The sequence below is a fragment of the Palaemon carinicauda genome, chromosome 1, assembly GCF_036898095.1.
Source record: "Palaemon carinicauda isolate YSFRI2023 chromosome 1, ASM3689809v2, whole genome shotgun sequence".
NCBI lineage: Eukaryota > Metazoa > Arthropoda > Malacostraca > Decapoda > Palaemonidae > Palaemon > Palaemon carinicauda.
The window spans coordinates 103,193,288-103,214,003 of NC_090725.1; the positions used below are offsets into that span (position 1 = coordinate 103,193,288).

At 42.3% G+C, this 20,716-nt stretch overlaps 1 protein-coding gene across 2 annotated transcripts in view; it reads left to right on the plus strand.

The window, feature by feature from the left end:
* Positions 1–20,716, plus strand: part of LOC137650425 (dehydrogenase/reductase SDR family member on chromosome X homolog) — an 833,317-nt gene that overhangs the window by 688,377 nt on the left and 124,224 nt on the right. Inside the window, exon 1 of one of the 2 annotated variants that reach the window (XM_068383667.1) lies at positions 16,297–16,439. The exons of the other annotated variant lie outside the window; for it this stretch is intronic. The gene's annotated coding sequence lies outside the window, so the exon portion shown is untranslated. Of the gene's footprint in view, positions 1–16,296; positions 16,440–20,716 lie in introns of those variants that run through there. 2 annotated transcript variants of the gene reach the window in all.

Here is a 20,716-nt window from a genome sequence, read left to right on the forward strand (position 1 = left end):
TTAATAACGTGATATAAAGGCTAAGTTTCTTTTTATGCGTTTTTTTTTTTCGTCGTTTATTTCCATTGGGACTTTCATTAGCTTCCTCACGTGCGGTTACAACTAGGTCGAAAATAGATTTCTTTGGAAATAAGAACTATTTTTCAACGTTATATGGGATAAATGTTTATGTATTCAGTTGCAAAACGTACAAAATTGGTAATCTTTCCAATAAAAAGTACAATCATTTCTCATAATTTCATTTTCATATATTTTTTTCTCAGCGTCTTATAAATGTACAGCTCAAATTAAAAAGTACCGAAAAGTTACTTTCGTAAACGCCACTGGGAACCTTGTATTAAGGCAGCTAGCTCGGGAAAACAAGTGAGTAGTGTTGCAGTACAGTTTGGCCGCTTGTAAGTTTTTCAACACCTCTACTGATTCACGAGGCTGATACATGAATCATAGTCTGTACTAGGCTTAACATTGTACCGGCTTTGCCAACACCTTGCAACAACTTTAAGCCGAATAAAACCAACGCTCCAGCAGATATGTTTGGTATTCCACAACACCATGCATTTGTAGTATTTTCGATAGACCAATAGTATAGATGTAGAATAAGATTTGGCAAAGTACTCTCCCCTAGGGTACCCATCTGTTTAAAGGTTCGTATGATTAATAAGAGTTAACAATTTCCACACAGTAATTTCTGCCAACCAAATAGTCTTTTAAGTATTCAAAAGCTTGATCTTCAACGGCGATACATCGTAGATCATTTAGTAGTAGTTCATTCATAACTGTATCAAAAGTCGCATTTACAGCATATCATTTACAACAGAGCAGATGACTGTCTCCGTAGAGTATAGTTTTCTGTAAGCAGATTGGTTATCAGGCAAAGCTTCGATTACTTCTAAGTGACTGACTAGTTGTTCAAGAATTACATATTCAAGCACTTTTGAAACAAATGATAGATTCGAAATAGGTCTATATGAACTTAATTCCTGGTAGCCCAGAGCATTTTTCAGAATGGGTGTAACTAGAGCCATTTTTTCAGATTTGTGAAACTTACATTCATCAATGCCTACATTTGCTATTCTCATTTTTGGGCTCAGGCCATGTCGTGCAGATGGAAGGGTTCCTATAGGTAGCCCTCTAAGGGATATTTGCAACAGTGATACTCCAACAGACTTAAAATCAAAGGTCTCCAGGATTCCAACTCCTGGCACGAGTATCCAATAAAGAATATCATATAATATCAGGGGACGTATTCTTAGATAAGACACATGGCAATCTTCACCCTGAATAGATTTAACACTTCGATGTAAGGGGGAAGAGTGGCAAAAAGGAAGGGATGCCGTTCTAGGTACCTGGTGGATACCCTTCCCTACTACTACTGTGACTCCATTCCTATTCTTGTAACCTGCTAAGAGTGTGTGTGCTCTCCCTTAGCCCGGTGTTTTTCAAGATTTGGAGTTTATTTCATCATGCAATCATCAGCATCTTCGTCATCTGGAAAGTTGAGTATTCAATTTTTCCATGGTGTAATTTTGGTCTCACTTTTCGCAGTTAAATTCATTAATTTAAGTGTGTTTTGATGAGCATTGCCGTTGCCGGAGGCAGCCATTTCATGACTGCTGTCACCCCTTATATTATTGTATATTATTTAGATAGTCGGGCAACCCTTGCCGGGCTGTACGCTACTATGTTAGCTATTTAGGCAATTTATATAAGATGTGATATTGCATGCATGAATTTTAACTTTAAGTTATTATTTGACTTTTCATTTACGTATTCGTACCGGAGCGCCGGTGGTAATTGATCGCCTTTGCCAGGGCTCCTACCGGAGCAGAGTTACCTTTGCTCGTGTTATGCGTTTGTAAAGCGTTTTTCCCCTGTTTAGCCTCCATCTTTATCGTTTCTTTTCGATTTTGATGAGTTTATATATTCTCTCGAATCTATGGAGTATTCCAGAGAAGTTACGATAATAGTCCTCTCTTGTGAGAAGAGGCTAATCCCTTCCTTCCCTCCCTGAGTGGTGCCGCCGGCATAGGCGGCCGTCGCTGTCTGTCCTCGTTACTGTCGAGTAGAACGATGTTCTTCCTGCCTCCGGCTTTGAGACAGACAGTAACATACTTAGGGTGCCCTTGTCTTGCCAACGGCAGCGTCGTCAACACGGGAAGGCCTACTTCCCAGCTCATTGTTTTAAGAAGGGCGACATGGCCTGCCCCCACCTCTTCCGACAATGAACTATAAGACCCTTGCCCCCTCCCCCTCTGTCGTCTTGTGACGGTGTGCCGTCACAAGATTCTTTCGCTGGTATTCAGACAATCACCCCGGCTAGCCGGGATGGTTGCATTACCGATAGGTGTTCTGCCGGCGGCAGTTAGATCCTTCGTCTTGCTGCTGCCTTCTCCCTGACTTTCCTTCCTTGATAGGAAGTTGATGAGAATGAGGGAGGGCTGAGATGTCTTCTGACGGCCGTCAGCATGAAACCCGATATACTTTGAAAGTCCTCAGTTCTCTCTTGAGTTGCCATTTGCATTCTTTAGCCGTCGGCTCTATTGCCGGCGGCAGGATAGTATGCAGATGGGTGGGAGCCTGAATCTGCCAGATTCCATTCATAGTAGTGGGAAACCCTCTTTCTTTAATCTTTCTCTCTTTATTTTGGTTAGCACTGTCAGGTACTAACCTACTGCCGGCAGTCTACTGAATATAATTATACAATAGTATATATGTTTTCCAAAATATCCTGTGCTCCCTATCGCAGACGATTGTAGGGACCACACACTTTTATTGAGGTTGAGTAATCCCTCAACACCCAGTTGGTTTTCTTTGATCATCTGGGATTTACAATACCCGGTCTATATTAATACAGTACTACAGGTGGATGATGTTGGTATAAATTACTTACTAACACTAACTCTAGTTTCTAGAGTTTCTCTCCCTTGTAACCTTTCCCTATAAGGGAAACTTAGCATTAATACGGACGGAGGTCTCAGCAATAGTCTGGGAAGAGAATACACTCGGATATGTGTCTTTTCTTATTTCCCTTCAAGCTTACTATCCTAAGCTACCATATACAATAGTGATTACTATTGTTATTATACAATGCATGCTTTATATATCCCTGAGATATAAGATGTTATACTCATTGAAATTTTCTCCTTCTTTACAGGATGATCCTGGGGAGAAATGTGGAGCAATTTTCTGCAACCATAAAAGGGAGGGACTTTTGTGGGCACATGAAGTGTAGGTCTCATGCCTCCTGCTGTATCATCACAGGAGTCCTAAATTATTGGTACCCAAAAGGCTGCACCATCTGCTTGACTCTGCTAACCAACGGCTTTGGCAAAGCCCCTTTAGTTACCCTAGAGACTAGGGACACGGCGAGGGATACCCTTCGCAAGTGGGTAAGGGGGTTCCATGAAAGAGCTACTGAACGACTCTCTGAGGCGGATATTGTTCCCCAAGGCTCTTCCTAGCGCGGTGGTGTCCCAGGAACAGCTTCAGTCTCCCTTCATCCAGCTGAAGGTTGCCTCTGACACCGGTAGGACCGTAGAGGACATGGACATCCAGCAAGAGAGGATGTCAGAAGTGTCCTCTGACACAGAACAAGACCTGCTGCACGGCATCCATGAAGAGGACGAGGATCTTCCCCTCATGGAGGAAGAGGAATCCCTTTCGATGGTGACAGAAGACCCCAGTTTACTTTGGCCTCATACCAGTCATTACCATCGACGTCCTCTGCACCGACTCTACAACTTGTTGCTCAGGCCAGTGCGAGTGATGAGATTCTGGAGTCTCTTAAACTCATGATGGAGTCATTCCAACAGGAGCAGAAGGCTATGCGGGAGTTATTTAGACAGCAGCAAGGGCATGTCTAAGGAGCCTCTTAGAGTGTCCGATCTCCCTAATTGCTCCAAAACCAATCCCTGGAGGTATGCGGAGCACATGCCCATGATGGATGGGAACTGTTCATTTCTGAGAAGTTGGGAGCCAGACCTATTGAAGACCTCGAGTTCTGGCCTAGCAAGAATTCATGGGCATGGGCGAGTGTCACAGAGGATTGTTTCCCCGGACGGGCCGAGGGGAATATCCTTCATCTGTAGCGTCGATGTTGTTGTACGATAGTCCTGGACCTCTCAGTTGTTCTGTTGTTCTACGGAGAGGTTGGCATAGTTGATCCCCAGGTGGACTGTGTTGATCTCGATCCTGGAGAGGGCGTTGGCGTATATTAGAGGTTTTACCAAACCTTTTATGGTGTTTAGGTTCTTGAAGTCACAATATTATTTTTTCTTAAAGGAATAATCATGACCTTAGGTACTTAAAGTAAGTTAACAGGGTATGTTTCATACTCTACCCTCTTTGTTCCAATGGAAAATACAAACCTTGAATCCTTATTGTCAACATCGACATTTCCCTGCTGGGGGCAGGATGCACTAAGCCGGTTTCAAGTTTGGTAGGCGTGAGAGATCATTGGATTTCCACATATAGGTCTAGTAGACCAGATAAGGAAAATCTATTCAAGGTAAAAGGCACATACACAAACCCACATCTAATAGTAATTTCAAGACATTTCTCTAGCATACTTCCATCAGCACGACATGGCCTAAGCTTAAGAAATGGATTTTGATCAAAGTGAAATATCTATTTTTGGGTGAGATGGCCATGTCGTCCTGATGGAACCCACCCTTTTGCTGTTCCCTCCCAAAATTACTTTATCTGTGGCCATTTCCGCTTAACGGCAAGAATAGCAATGGAGTCACAGTAATAGTAGGGAAGGGGATCCACCTGGTACCTAGAACGGCACCCCTTCCATTTTGCCACTCTTCCCCTTACATCGAAGTGTTAAATCTATTCGGGGTGAAGATTGCCATGTGTCGTATCTAAAAATACGTCCCCTGATATCATACGATATCCTTTATTGGATACTCGTGCTAAGAGTTGGAATCCTGGAGACCTTTGGTTTTAATTCTGTGGGAGTATCACTGTTTCAAATATCCCTAAGAAGGCTACCTATAGGAACCCTTCCATCAGGATGACATGGCCGTCTCACCCAAAAATAGATTTTTCACTTTGATCAAAATCCGTTTATTATTTCGGCTAGGCTAAAAAATTTTCTCTTTCCAATTACTTCAGATGTTGGCACGAGACAAATCATCAAACAATAAGGCGGTAGCCTAAGGAAATATACAATTATATACATTAAAACAAAGCTCTCAAAGACCGCAACATTATGAGATAAAAAGCCACTGCGTGGCACAAATAATAAAATTACAGTTTACAGAAGTGTGTTCAGGGGAAGGTAACACAATGTGGAAAACAATGTCCTTACAAGTACTACCATCCCCCCCCCCCCCCCACAAGACAGCAGGCATCGGAGATGGTTGATGCGAATAATCCGTCTCGTAGAGAGCAACGTAGTTCCCCTCTGGTGCTTGAACGGAGGGGAAGGTTGCTCTGCTTTGGAGGAATCGTTTTCTTCTGTCGTTGCGGGGTTTCCTCCCGCTTGGTGGATGATTTGTTCTGAGGTGGAATCCTGGGTCTAACAGGGCCCATGATGATCTTCTCGTTGCGCTCAAGGAACGCTGGTTTTAATCAGTCGATCGTCACCCAATCTTCTTGTCCATGGATGTTCAAGAGAAAAGATTTGGCTGTTCTTCTGATGACCTTGTAAAGGCCGTGATAAGGTCTAGTCAGGGGCTGGCGGTGAGTATCAACCTGGATAAAGACGTAGTCGCAGTCATCTAGGTTCTTGGGTATGAAGTGTCTGGTCCTGTCATTGTATGTTTTCAGGCATGGCCTGAATTTCCCAGTGATCTCTCTCAGGTGATTCAGCTTTGTGTCGTCGGTAATTGCAGGGAAGAACTCACCAGGGACTTAACCGCCTGGCTGTAGACCTTCTCCACAGGGGAAGGTTCGCTGTCTGCGCGGCGAGCGGTGCGAAGACCAAAGAGTACCCATGTGAGTTGCGCTTTCCAATGTTCGTCTGTACATCTCGTCATCAGGGCTGCCTTGAGAGTGCAATGAGTTCTCTTGACCATGCTGTTTGCTGCATGGTTGTATGCCGTGGTGCTGCGTAGTATCATTCCCATCAGGTTTGCCAGAGAGAGCCAGATCTCTGACAAGAAGGCAGAACCTCGGTCTATCGTGATATCGTCCGGAACACTGAAGCAGCTGATCCAACTCGACAGGAGAGCTTTGGCGCAGGCATGGGTGGTGGCTTCGGACGCCGGAGTCGCTTTTAACCATCTAGTGGAGCGGTCGACGATCGTCAAGAGGTATCTTGCAGAACCTGAAGGCGACAGAGATCTCACGCCGTCCACCTGGATGTGTCAGAATCGTCTCTTGGGTTAGAGAAAATCGCCAATTCCCGACTTAGTATGATGATTGACCTTAGTCATCTGGCAGTTAATGCAAGTTCTTGCCCACTCACGGGTGTCTTTCTTGATCCCTGGCCAGATGAATTTCTCGGATAGTAGATGGGCCGTAGTGCGATCCGAGGGGTGTGATAATCCGTGGGTGATGTCAAAGATATTCCTTCTACAGGAAGCAGGAATCTATGGGCATGGGCTGGTGTCACAGAGGATTATATCCCCGGCTGGGCCGATGGGAATGTCCTTCATCTGTAGTGTCGATGTTGTTGTACGATAGTCCTGGACCTCTCGGTTGTTCTGTTGTTCTACGGAGAGGTTGGCATAGTTGATCCCCAGGTGGACTGTGTTGATCTCGATGCTGGAGAGGCGTTGGCGACGGGGTTCTTCTTCCCTGGTACGTAGCTAATAGTGTAGCCAAATTCTGCGATGGCTGACAGGTGTCGTTATTGGCAAGAGGACCATGCGTCTGAAGACTTCGTGAAAGCGTGGATCAGGGGCTGGCGGGTTTCGCGATGGTGAAAGGGGTACCTTCAAGCATGTAGTTGAAGTGGCGGACGGTGAGGTACATGGCGAGGAGCTCCTTGTCGAACGTGCTGTTCCTGGTTTCCGCAGGTTTGAGTTTCTTGCTGAAGAAGGCTAAGGGCTGTGGGGAACCATTGACGATCTGTTCGAGAACCGCACCGCAGGTGACGAAGCTGGCATCAGTAGTCAACTTCAGGAGGGTGCTGTCGTCGTCGTACACCAGGGTGCTGTCGTCGTCGTACACCAGGGTGCTGTCGTCGTCGTACACCAGGGTGCTGTCGTCGTCGTACACCAGGGTGGTGGCTTTGACGAGGGCAGCCTTCGTCCTGTCAAAGGCGTGTTTCTGCAGGGGACCCTAGACGAGCTTCTTGACTTTTCTCTTCAGGACATCGTTGAGGTGAGTCAGAATGTGGGCGATGTTGAGGATGAAGCGACGGTAGTAGTTTACCATCCCCAAAAACTCCTGAGGGTGCCGGATGGTCATTGGGGTTGGGAAGGTTTTCATGGCGTCTACCTTGGCTGATGTGGGCTTCACGCCTGATGCGGATATTTGATGTCCAAAGAAGTCCACCCTCTCGGTGCCGAATGTGCACTTGTTGAAGTGCACGATCAGACCATTCTCCTGTAGGCGTTTCAACACAGCACGGACATGTCTCCAGTGTTCCTCTTTCATCCTGGAGAAGATTAAGATGTCATCCATGTAGCAGACACAGAACGGCAGGTCCCCCAGGATGCTGTCCATCAATCACTGAAACGTGGCCCCAGCATTGCGTAGGCCAAAAGTTGAATATGAGAAGGTGTAGGAGCCGAACGGCGTTATGATGGCGATCTTAGGCACGTCCTCTGAGAACACAGGATCCTGAAAGTATAATTTAAGAAGGTCCAGTTTAGTAAAAATTTTTGCCCCATGGAGGGCGCTGGTGAGGTTTTGCATGTTTGGCGGAGGGTAGTGGTCTGGCGTTGTGATGAGGTTAAGGCACCGGTAGTCGCCGCAGGGCCTCCATGTCCCGTCCAGTTTCTTCACTCTGTGGAGAGGAGACGCCCAAGGACTGGACGCCTTCTTGCATATGCACATCTGTTCCATGTCTTCGAAGGCACGCTCAGCATCTCTCAGCTTCTGCGGCGGGAGGCGGCGGAACTTGGCGTGTGTGGAAGGTCCCGTCATTTTGATGTGGTGGTAGACCTTGTGCTAGGAGGGGGACCCGGGCGACTGTCAAAGTTCCGGCTTAAAGATGTCGGGGAACTCCTGAAGAAGGGCGGCATAAGGCTGCGCTACGAAGGCGAAGATGGGTGTGATACCAGGACCAGCTCTCATTGGGCAGGTTCAGTGTGTCTCGGTGTCGATGAGGCATTTCCCGGTGACGTTGACGAGTAGACCATGGTGAGCCTGGAAGTCTGCGCCGAGGAGGGGGTGTCTTGACGTCAGCGATGGCGAAGGGCCAAGAGTAAAATCGGCACGTGATTGAGATTTTCAGCACCCTAATCCCATGACACTGTATGGGAGATTCGTTGACGGCGATGAGCGAGGGAGCATCACTGCTAGGCGCACATTCTAGGACGGCTGGTGAGGGAGGAAACGTTGACTGCATACAGCCGATATCAACCATAAGCCTACGGTTGGATATGGCGTCAAGGATGTAGAATCCGATCTTGATGCGATCTGTTATTGCGGCCACGGTCAATGTCCGCTGTGGCTGACATCAAAGTTTCTTCGGGAACATGCAGGAGGCCCTGCACTTTATTGCGTTGTTACCAAACTGGTGGTGGTAGAAGCACCAAGTCGGGTTCAGTCCATGGTTCTGCTGCATCGGCTGGGGCGGTTTCTTCTTCATCAGGGCGAGGATTTCGTCGTCGTCAACAGAGGGCGCCGCCGAGAAACCGAGGGATGAGCAGCTGAAGGAGGATGATGCGTCAAGGTGGGAGGCACAAGGGTCGTTTAGCTTGGGCACCCTGAAAAGTACGTCCGCCCTCAGGACCAAGGGGGTGGTGTTATGGTGTGAGAACAGTGGCAGCTTGACTTTGGGCGAAGCTAAGTGGTTGCTGGGCACGATGGGCTGGGTGGTTTCGTCATGGTCCGTTGATGCATCATGCCAAGGGCGTGAGCTGGTTATGTCAGATATACTCATCGTTGCTGCCTCTCGAAAAAAAAAACCGAAGTGTGGGATAAAGCCAAAAGACATTGTTAAACGTTAATGGCAAAAGGAGATATACGAAGGTAACGCAGCCGTAATTAGCCCGTTCATGGCAAGCTAAAACTGCTATGTGTTACCAACATCTGGGGTCACCAATTGTGAGGACAGCAAGACGAATGGAGAGAGACTGACTGTTTATTAAACTTGCAAAGGTCACTAAGTTACAGAGTGTGAACGGATAAGTAGCCCGGAAGGGAAACTGCTCCAACCGTCAAAATCATTGTACTTTTTACACGAGACAAATCATCAAACAATAAGGCGATAGCCTAAGGAAATATACAATTATATACATTAAAGCAAAGCTCTCAAAGACCGCAACATCATGAGACAAAGAGCCACTGCGTGGCACAAATAATAAAATTAAAATTTGCAGAAGTGTGTCCACGGGAAGGAAACACATTGGAGGAAACGATGTCCTTACACATGAAGTAGGAGATGATGAATGGAGAAGTATTGAATTAAAAGCTCAAGATAGAGACGACTGGTGAAATCTAACCTAGGCCCTTTGTGTTAATAGGCGTAGGAGGAGATAATGATGTAAGTAAGTTCTAGAGCTTTCAAATATGCAATGAAGAATGTAAGCTACAACAAGGTCCCACTTGGCATCCGAAAGACTGGCGATATTAATGCATTCAAGAAGAAACTTGTGGAGGATTATTTCATTTTTTATTTATTAAATGTTTGAGTGGTAACTTAGTCCCGGAAAGTCTCCCTACGTCAGTTACACAAGGATCATCAGGGGAGGATAATGAGCACTTACACTCTGGGCACAAACACCCTGCTAATAACTTTACTGATGCAGTTCCCCAACCGTCACTCTTAAATACTAAAGGGGGAAATTTTACTCTGTCCAGAGGCCAGAGAACTCTACACGTTAAAATAAAAGTAATTCAATGGCCTACTCTAGCTTTGTCAAGTCTATAGTCCTCTTGCACTCGTAGGCTCTGTTTCGGTTCGGTCCCAGTGACCCCAGTGAGATGCTTGACAGGTATATTACGTTAATGTAATTAGAGACAATAACAAAAATGGGAGCAGTGATGTGAAGTAAAGTTATGTTTAAAGATATGTATCTTTACCTTCAAAGCAGATATTCAATAATAAGTCGCTCGGTAACACACCCTTTTTCAATTTACTCCTTTTAAAATATCGGGTATATTGTCCCAAGATTAAATACTGTATACATAATAGTCACAATGAAATAAATGGAGGGGTAGAAATGCAAAGGAGGTTTAATTAACCTAATCTTGATTTATTATACAAAGTTACATTAAAAGAAAACGGACATCTTAACAAAAGATAAAGGTATCAAAACAAAATGTGAAGTAATAAAAAGCAATTCAAAATAATAAAAATGTTTGCGTAGACACGTGGTGTTCTGCAATGATCAATAATCAAAATTGGGTTGGACACGTGGCCCATGTGATCCAGAGACTATGATAGTCTCCAAAGCACAAAATGATATCGAAAAAAATATATACACACAATCCCACCGCACACAGTCCGAAATAGGTAATAGCCAGATAACCTAATCAAGTTAAAAGTTAATCTAAACTAGAAAATGGGGGAAAACTAAGTGGCCACTTTTGTACCTGCACTCCTTGGAAGATAGTCCTGGTCCTAAAATGGCTGTTGACCGGATAGTTGCACTCTTGACTGGCTCACCCAAGAATCTTCTCTTTGGCACTAATGGTTTACCAGGCTCCTCTTCTTCTCTATCTCTCCGACCAACAGGACTCCTCTGTGAATCAAGTTTTGGGGAAGGGGGGCCGTGTGAGCCAGAGGTGCACGGATTCACTCACTGTCCAGTCGGCCAAGTAGGTCAGACAGCCACAACTTCTTCCGGACGAATGAGCTTTGGTTAGGGTCGTGAGGATTCAGCTGGCTTCACCTTTCAAGACAGATGAGGGTCATGATGTGCAAGGTAACCCAGTTGAGGTGCCATATCGGGACTTTGAGACAGGACAATATATTGTGGCAAGGAGTGCATAGGAGGCAGGATTTTGCATTAGATACTTTAGAGAAATCTTGCTGCTCTAAGGGAGTTCATATACACAACAATCCTACCTAGTCTGGCTTGCTAAAAATTAATAGTTAAAATGAAAATTAGCAATGGCTGGTGCGATGGGCAAACATCTTAAAATTAACAAACCTTAATTGGTATTGAGAAATAAAAGATGCATTAAGGGGGCTAGTGTACCGAAAAAATAGCTGATTTGGGTGTCAGATGCTGAATTTTACTTTTGTGCATTTCCGGCAACTTCATAGTGTTGGCATTGCCAGACGTAAGAAATTTTGTGAATTTCGCGCTTCTAAAGCCCCCCTGACACTTGCACGCATTTCTGGCACGCACTGGCACACAAAATGCGTGCCAGTGCGTGCCACTTTTGTGGCACGCACTGGGAGGTTCCCGCACTGTTCACGACAAGTTCACGACACGTTCAAGCATAGTTCACGACAAGTTCACGCCACGTTCACTCATCTTTCCGCATCATTCCGCATCGTTCACTCCAGTTCACGACTTGGCCACATCATATATAAAGACGGGGCTTCATACATGATTTTTATCAAAAGCGTATTCTTGTGCTAATCTTTGATTAATATCCCCTGTATTAATGTGTGGGTTATCTTTATAGATATTTGTAACAATTATTCTTCTATTTAGTATATATTTTATTATTTTATTATTATTATAGGTAATTAGCTGGTTTGAATAATTTTTAAGCTTTATAATTTACTGAAAAAATAATATTTTATGGCAGTTATATGCTGATCAGATATTTGGAACCCACTTTACATTATCTTAGAATTTAATTGAAAGATGACTATTCCATTCATTAGTTTTGTTGTATCGTTCACGCCAGTTCACGACACAATGCGTGCCAGTGCGTGCCACAAATGCGTGCAAGTGTCAGGGGGGCTTAAAGCAAAAAAATGGGGGGTAATGGGGTAAAGGGGGCGTGCCGCATGAGTTGTCATTCCGTGAGACCCGTTCCTTCCATTGAACCATATACTTTGCAAATAATGTATAATTGCTCTATCAAGCTGAGGATACTCCTAAAAAAACGAGCCTTGTTTGATACCTCATGGATGGTTTGGAAAATCATGCATAAAAAAATTATAATTGTTGCATGCAATTTTCAAAAAAAAAAAAAAAAAAAATATGCTAAAATTGGCTTATATTGATAAAAAAAAAGTGTATGATACGCAAATAGCAATTTATACAGTAAAACATCTATGTCTGAATGTTGCCAAAACTTCAAGCGAAATTTGACTACAAAAAAAAAAAATTAATAAAAAAAAATATGATTGCATAATTATTTTCTTATGCAATTCTGGAAGTTTTGAGGCAACACCCAAGTGCAAAGAGAAAGCTACTATGATAAAAAAAATGTTTTATGAGATATGAATAGTTATTTATTCCTGAAAAAGTGCTTCCCAGTGAGAATAATTCATGTGTTAATGATGCTAAAACTTCAAGTGAAGTTTTCTCGAAACTAAATTTTGAGTGATATGAGTGTATATAAATCCCTAAGACTTTTTTAATTATTGATGGATTTTCAAAATTCAAAAATTGCTGGCATTTATATATAATTTAGAAGGACTCCATTGATTTGAATCTAAATTTTTTCCTTTTTTTATTTTTTCACGATTTTTTTTATATATTACATATTTTTTTTAATAACTGTAAGTATTACTAATATAAAAGATATTAAACAATCAAATTAAAGGAAATAAAAGGCACCAAAAGTTCTAATAAAATTTATCAAAAAACAAACAAACAATAAGAATTTATAACGAATCAAAAAAAAAAAAACAACCCACCCCCCAAAAAATTAATAACCAATTTTTGTCAAATTTGGCATGAGAGTAGCTCTATATACTCTAAGCAACTACACAAAGTTTCATGAGAATAGAATAATAAAAAGGGATTTCTTGTCTTTGGTACACTAGCCCCCTTAAAGTTAGCTGCATTAAAAATGATATTGAAATTCAGTTTATTAATTTTATCTCGACCCACGTAGTTTAAGGAAAGAACCCACATACGCTGGGTTTAAGCCTTTGTTGTGCCTCTTCTTCTTCTTCTTCTTCTTCTTCTTCTTCTTCTTCTTCTTCTTCTTCTTCTTCTTCTTCTTCTTTAGATTGCCCGGAGCTTCTCTCAGGACAGGGGCTTTTTGGCGGTGCGTCTAACCTAGGTGGATATTTTGTTGTGCGTATCTACGCTGAAAGGCATGGCGTACGCTACTGTCAATAGATTTAGTAGAATTAAAATAGTCCTCCCAATGTATTGATAAAGAAAACTTAATGTAGGAGAGAACGTTTAAGGGGCAGCTACAGTATTAGTAGAGTCAAAAATATAAAAGGACGAAGAGTAATGAAGAAAATTCTTCACACCACTGACGGTTTTCTTGTTTTCTAAATGCTTCGATAATGTGGTTTCACAATTATTGTGGAATACTCGAAATACCCAAAGTAGGCTTCATACACTCAAACAGTTTGTCAAACAACACGTTTTGAAGTGATGTTTGAACGAGTGAATGGGATATTTTGTTGTCAAACACGTTGCTCAAGCGGTGTGAAGAAAGTCTGATTGAGCCTGAATTTTGCGGGCGGACCTTCATTAATCCACAAACTGTTTGCATGTGTGAACAGTTATAAATCAATATAGAGAAGAGCAATATTTTATAACGCGAAAGAAAAGCTAGATAGCATAGACAGAATAAAAATAGTAGAAAATCTAACATATCTAGGAATTAAACTAGACAGTAATGAGAAGAGAAAAATTATAGAATGGACACAAACTCTTGTTAGATTTTATCCCATTGAATCACAGAGATGAATTGTAATAAAGTACCAATGAAAGGGCGTTTTGGAAAACTATTGCATTGCCATATATTCTCTACGGATCAAACATTATAAACTTGACGAAAACTGAAATAGAAAAAACTACAAAGGATAGAGAATGGGGTATGTAGGGAAATATATGCTACCAAAAGTGCAGCAAATACTACATATACATTAGGGAATGATATAGAGACATATATGGAAACAAGGGCTATAGATGGGAAGATACGATATATAAACAGTACCCTGAATGAAGGAGGAAGATGGTGGAAACAACAGGCAAAGTACCTGCAAGATTTCATCCTGTATATAAGGCAAATGGGAAAAATGACAAAGGCAGAACTAAAATCAGAAACCAAAAAGTGAGATATTTGTGAGAAATTCTTCTCACAACAATTCAACATAAAATTTTTTGTGTATGCATCTGTATAACCATAATCTTCCTCTTACCGTAAGGTTATTAGTATTCCGTGTTCATACAGGTTATTGATTGATTTATTATTGAGAATTTTCGTTTGTCGGGTAATTGGAAAACAGGAATTATGTTATTGCATTTGTGTCTTTATTCATAAAACCGAAGTTTGCATGTCTTCGTATTTTGTAGAAATATGTTCTTTGCTGCATATTATGATAAGAGTTACAGACCCACATCTTACGAGAGAATGACACTCTTACATTATTGTTGTTTCATGCATGACTATGGTTTTAGTATGTCGCATTTTACGTATGGTCAATCACCGTAAAAAATGCTTACAAAACGTTAATATTTGTTTTTAATACTATTCTTTTATGTACTTCTGGCGAATGTGTTCTGCAGCGTGTGGTAGTAGTTGAAGATGGTACTAACTTGTTTACATCTCGCCAGAGAATCCATTAGTTGAGGTCAAAGGTTAGAAGACAACGAGGGCATTGTTCGCCCTATGATTCACCTAGTTCGCGCTCCTCCATAGATGTATGGGCGTGACACTACCCATGATCATATTTTTCACGCACCACCAACCAGCTAATTACATTTGAAAATGTGCTTAAAATTACATACTGTGTGTTTTGGTTTTTTTTATGTTGATCTTTAAATTTTCTTCAAAGTTTTTTTGGGTTGATGTAAATCTTGTAGGCAGTCTGACATACCTTGTAATTGTATAATTTGTCTCCCTTCCTCGTATAAAATCTGAATGCACGACCAAGGAGACAGCTTTTGCTCAGGGCCTCGGGCTCAAAGTTTGAGCTGTTCTGTTATCGGGTGTCGTGGTGGTGGTAGTTGTGTGTATATGAGACTAGAAGTGGTGATTTACCCTCATTCTTTTAACTTTGTCGTAATTTTGTTAAAGTGCCATTTACTTATAAATCCCTTGAGTTTGTCTTTGCATAATCACTGGTTTATGTAAAATTTAACTTTTAGCTATTAAAGTAAGTTTAACTACAATTTAACAAGTGTATTTCGATATCCTCCATGAGAGAGAGAGAGAGAGAGAGAGAGAGAGAGAGAGAGAGAGAGAGAGAGAGAGAGAGAGAGAGAGAGAGAGAGAGAACACACACACACGAACACAAACTTGTCTCGTTGTATCTTATTGAAACTTATGAGCTGAGTTCATGTCAGTAGGGACTGCTCAGTAGATGAAAGGAATTAGAGTGTAGTCATATTGTTGAGAGCTATATAACTGTAGTACTATTGAATATCGGTTATACTAATTAATGGTTTAATGGGGGAGAGAAATCTCCCGTTATTCCTTAGAAGCTGTAAAGGGAGCAGTGGTAGTTGTTACGAAAAGACTTTTGTAGCGGCTTTATAGTCTGTAACAATATTACAATATTAAGTATACAGTCCACTTTATTCATCATTTTTTTTTCACCACAATGCTGAAAAAAAAATGGAAAGGAGAATTAGAATGTATAGTGATCTTAGAAATATAGAAAGGGGAAGAAAGGAATTTAAAGATCAAATACATTTGCTTTTGCAATATTGTTTAGAGCAAGAACCAATCCGTTAAAACTAAATATTATAAGTAGACATAAAGACGGAAGTGTAAACTATATTCTTTGCCAGGAATATGGGTAAGAAAGAACGGAAGTTATTGAACTAAAAGAACATTACGAGGAAGACGTAATAAAATAATAGAATAAATTTTATTTAGTGAACGAAATGTAGAACAGAATCAAGGAATTTTAGACTTAACGCGGAGAAAAAGACAAAACAACATAAAATATGTAACTCAAATCGATAGAGGCGCCGTTATAAAGGCTTTACCTCGACCCGGAACCTGAGTCACGGTGACGGGCAGAGTTGTCAGTTGGCGTTTTTCGGGCCAAAAACGTCAAATTTGCCCTTATTTTTAAATTGGTTGGCCGTTAGCAATATAAAAAAAGGCCCTTAAATTATATGTTTTTGGCCATTTTTACTAATGGGTTGGCCTTTTAAATCTACAGCTGATTAGAAGTTGTCCTTTTCTCACTTAGAAAACCTGGCAACCTGGTGACGACGGGACCGAAAAATTAATTTATTCAACTGTGACGAGGAGGACCTCAACAGGTGTGTCAAACTGTTAATTATATTTCTGGCATTGTTTAACTTTCTTTAAAATGTTTTGTCTAATGTACAAATACTGGGTAGAATGTAGTTTGTTGGGACAGGCGATATCTTTCTTATTACTAGCCAAATCGTTTTTCCTTATGGGGAAGATGTTCTTTACTATGATCCGATATACCATAATATAAAGTTATTTTATCATTTTAAAGATATAATTTAGACTGCTGCCCATTTTTTTTTTTTTTTTTTTTTTTTGTGTAGGAGAGATTTAAGAAGGGGGTCTGGGGGCTTGCCACCGCCTAGGGTCTGTGACCTGGGAAATACTAGGTTAGGTGGGTTTTTGGTGTTTGTATGATAACGACAGTGTTTCGGGGTCGCAGGGGGGCGTTAGGGTATTATTGTAGTGTATTACAGGGCAATGTTACCTAGGAAAAAATTACTCTTTCTTATAGAAAAAATTACGCTCTAAGAAAATGACACTCGTTCCCGTCGCAAATGAATAGTTTCAGAAATTTATATATATCTATATCCTATGATAATGTGGGGGTGTCATACAACTTTACCCTTCCTGTGAAAAATTTGATAAGTGATGATTTTTACTCTATTTTCTGGCAATCACAACCCTGTCCTAGTATGTAGTTTGTTGGGACAAGCATTTACTGTACACATCTAGTAAATTTAATACTATTTCGTTCTGTGATCATTCCCTTGAAAAAGAGCCAATTTCGAAAATTTTTTACTCATATTTCTGGCGGTTCTAGGCCTGTCCCAACAAACTGCAAAGGCTCCTAATCCATGAAAATCTGATTAGGCTAACCGATGTCTTGTGTTGACAACAATTTAGTGGGTAGCCTACTATTACTGTGACGTGTAGACAGTTATCATAATCTCGTGTAATTAACTGTAAGTTGTTACAGCTATCGCTAATGATATTTAGTTTTTACGGTTGCTATTATTGCATAGGCTGTCTTCAGCACCCTTTCAATTTAGTCATGTAATGTTCACGAGTCAGATCAATGTGTGCAGAAGCCTGACAACTTTATCTGTAATCAATGACGATATACTGGGGTACACGTATTTGTATAATAGCAGCTACCTATATGTATGATTATGACTAACTAAGAATATTGCACGGCAGTGTAAAGTGGGTCATAATTGGATGGTAACCCTCCCCTCACTTAGGTGATTAGGTTAGTACATGGCTTGTAGGTTAGGTTAGGGGGAAAGTTTAGGTCAGTTGATGTCCATTTTTAATCCATGCTGCTAATATACAAAGGCTCTGACATACTACATCTAACTCCATCGTTGAAGTCCACAAGTTAGGTTAACCAGCTGTTTTACATAGTCCTAGCCTAAGACTACCACTGATGTCTGGTAGATTAGGGATAGATTTTATGGGCAACTGTGTGTTTACCTGAATTTTTGTACTAATTCTTATTTCCCCTGGAACCATATCATTGGGAGAATGGCAACTGCTCTCGATGATTTGGTAAATATATACGGTCTCACCACTCATCATAATCCTGGTGAAGTATTGCTTTTCAGACATTTTCATGCATCTTGTACAGGTTGGTGAGCCTTTTTAGTTTGGGCTATCGCTTGATTGTTTTCTGTTTCATTTATTCTTGAAATCTTTTTGTTTGGGGTTATATTTATTAATTTAACCTTTGTTTTTATGTTGTCGGTCTTTCTCTTAACTTTTCAATATGGCCGACCCCTCCCCTGTAATTCGTAAGTGTGTTAGTGAAGTGTGTCGTACTCGACTCCCTAAAGGTTCTATAGACCCACACAATGTTTGCATTAAATGTAGGGGAAAACCATGTTCTTTTGGGGTTCGGTGTAATGAATGTTTTTCATTAACAGAAAATGAATGGGTAACAAATGAACGTTATGTTAAGAGATTAGAGAGGGACAGGATTAGGCGTAGTTCATCACGCTCTGTTGATTTAACCTTGCCTAATGTTAGTGATCCAATTCCTTCTTCCGTAGTGGTAGATCAGCAACAGAAGGAATCTTCTTTGAAGGACATGTTTACCGCTATTCAGGCTCTCGGTGAAAAAGTTGAGTCTTTAGCGGCGGATAGAAATCAGATTTTATCCGAAATCAAGGTACTGAAAAATCGTGACTGTTGGAAATGTGAAAGGTGGTTCGAGTGTGTTCAGTGTTGTGGAGGGTGCGTCTGCACGATCTTGTCGTTCGCCCAGCCTACGACCTCTTTCGAGCTCCCGAACCCATGGGAGAAGTAATGTCGGACGGCAAAAGGGAACGAGAAGCGTCATCAATCGTGCAGACGTCCCCTCGAACGTTCCTGCTGCCGTAGCACAGGTCGTTCACCCTCATCGTAGGAAAGATGAGGTTGGTACATTATCACCGTCCTCCGATGAAGGTTCGGGTAGTGAAAACTGGCGTCACATGTCCAGACCGCTCAAAAGATCGCACGCGGTTAGTCAGCGTCACGAATCGCCTCCACGACCTGGCTGTAGTACTTAGGATATGCCTAAGCATTTCCATTCTCTCGACGCTTGCACACCTGCGAAACGCTCCGACCATGGTGTACGTGTCGATGACTTACAGTCCGATTCCGAGTTTTTGCCTGTTGCTGATGTTACTATTCATGCTCCACCACTTCCTTCAGACTGGCTGTCGTCACCCGAAAAGCATGGTGATAGTGATATTGATATCCCCTTAGAAAAGGAGTCGAATGTATTACAGACTAACGATCCTAAGTGGTCTATGCTTTTGGACATGAAACAACAGCTCTCGTCATTCATGCAGTCTTTTCAACCTGCGGTTGGCAGTGCGGTTGGGCGTAAGACGTCAGACCAGCTGTTGCACAGGCGGCCTATGGTCTCTAGTGCTGACGTGTTATCGCACAGGTGGTCTCCCATTCGCAGTGTTCAACAGCAGGTTGATTTAGATGAGTCACGTCAGAGAGTTGTTGCCAAACAAAAATCGACTTCCGAACGTGATGAGTGCCGGCGTCGGCAAGTGGACGCAATGCGTCACCGTGACGACTCTCAGCAGTCGACTTTTGACGCTATGAAGCGTCAGCGTCAATAGCAAGTGACGCCTAGACGACCATCATCAGTCTACTCATGACGGCATAGAGCGTCGGCGTCAACAGCAAGCGGACGCTAGGCGTCCACACGGCGACATTCGGCAGTTGACTCCTGACACCAAGCGTCGTTCCATTCAATAGCAAGCGGACGCTAGGCGTCCACGTGACGACACACTGCAGTTAACCATTGACGTCGAGCGTCAACCCATCCATGGCGTCACACACCAGCCAACCTCGACTTCTCCGCTTCGGTTGGAAACTATTATTGATCATGGCAAGCGGTCTCATTCAGACTTTGATCCTTCGGTTCAGGCTGCAGCAGTTGCTGCACTGCCAGAAGATGAACTTTAAGAGAATTCTAACGTGGACGAACCATTAGAAGCCGTTTCTGAGAATGAAGAAGACAAACATTATCAACATGCTGTTGATCTTAGGAAATTGATGTTAGTTCTCACAGACCTTTTTCCTGAACATTTTACCCCTGTGGCCCCTCGTTCTCCTCCATCGGAATTTATCTTAGGGAAAGCATCTAAAGTGCCTGTTTATACTAAGATGGTACTTTCACGCTCTTCTAAATGAGCCTTGAAGTTAATGGGTTCCTGGATGGATTTAAAGAGATCTATTGGCAAAACGGCCTTTGCTTTTCCGCCCGCAAGATTGGCCTCTAAATCCAGTATTTGGTACGAGACTGGTGAAGTGCTGGGCTTGGGATTTCCTTCTTCTGCCCAGGGAGATTTCTCGAGTTTGGTGGATTCTTCTCGTCGTCTGGCCTTAAGAAAAACAAAGGTATGGTGGTCAATGGCAGAGTTTGACCATTTACTTAAGGATTTGTTCAGGGCCTTTGAGGTACTAAATTATCCAGACTGGTCTTTGGGAGCCTTAAGCAAGAGGGTTTCCGAAATGAAAGGCACAGATACTAGTAGCCTTATTCATTTGATGTCCTGCATGGACAAAGGTGTAAGGGATGGCTCTAACGAGTTAGCTGCTTTGTTCACAGCTGGAATTATTAAGAAGAGGGCTACTATGTGTTCCTTTCTCTCGTCGGGAGTTTCGCCTTACCAGAATTCGGAGCTACTATTCGCTCCTTTGTCAGCTACTCTATTTCCACAAGAGTTGGTAGGGGAAGTTGCCACTGCTCTCACCCAGAAGGCCACTCATGACTTGGTGGCCAATACGGGCAGGAAAGTTTTACCTTCTGCTTTTTCATCTCGTAAACCTAAGG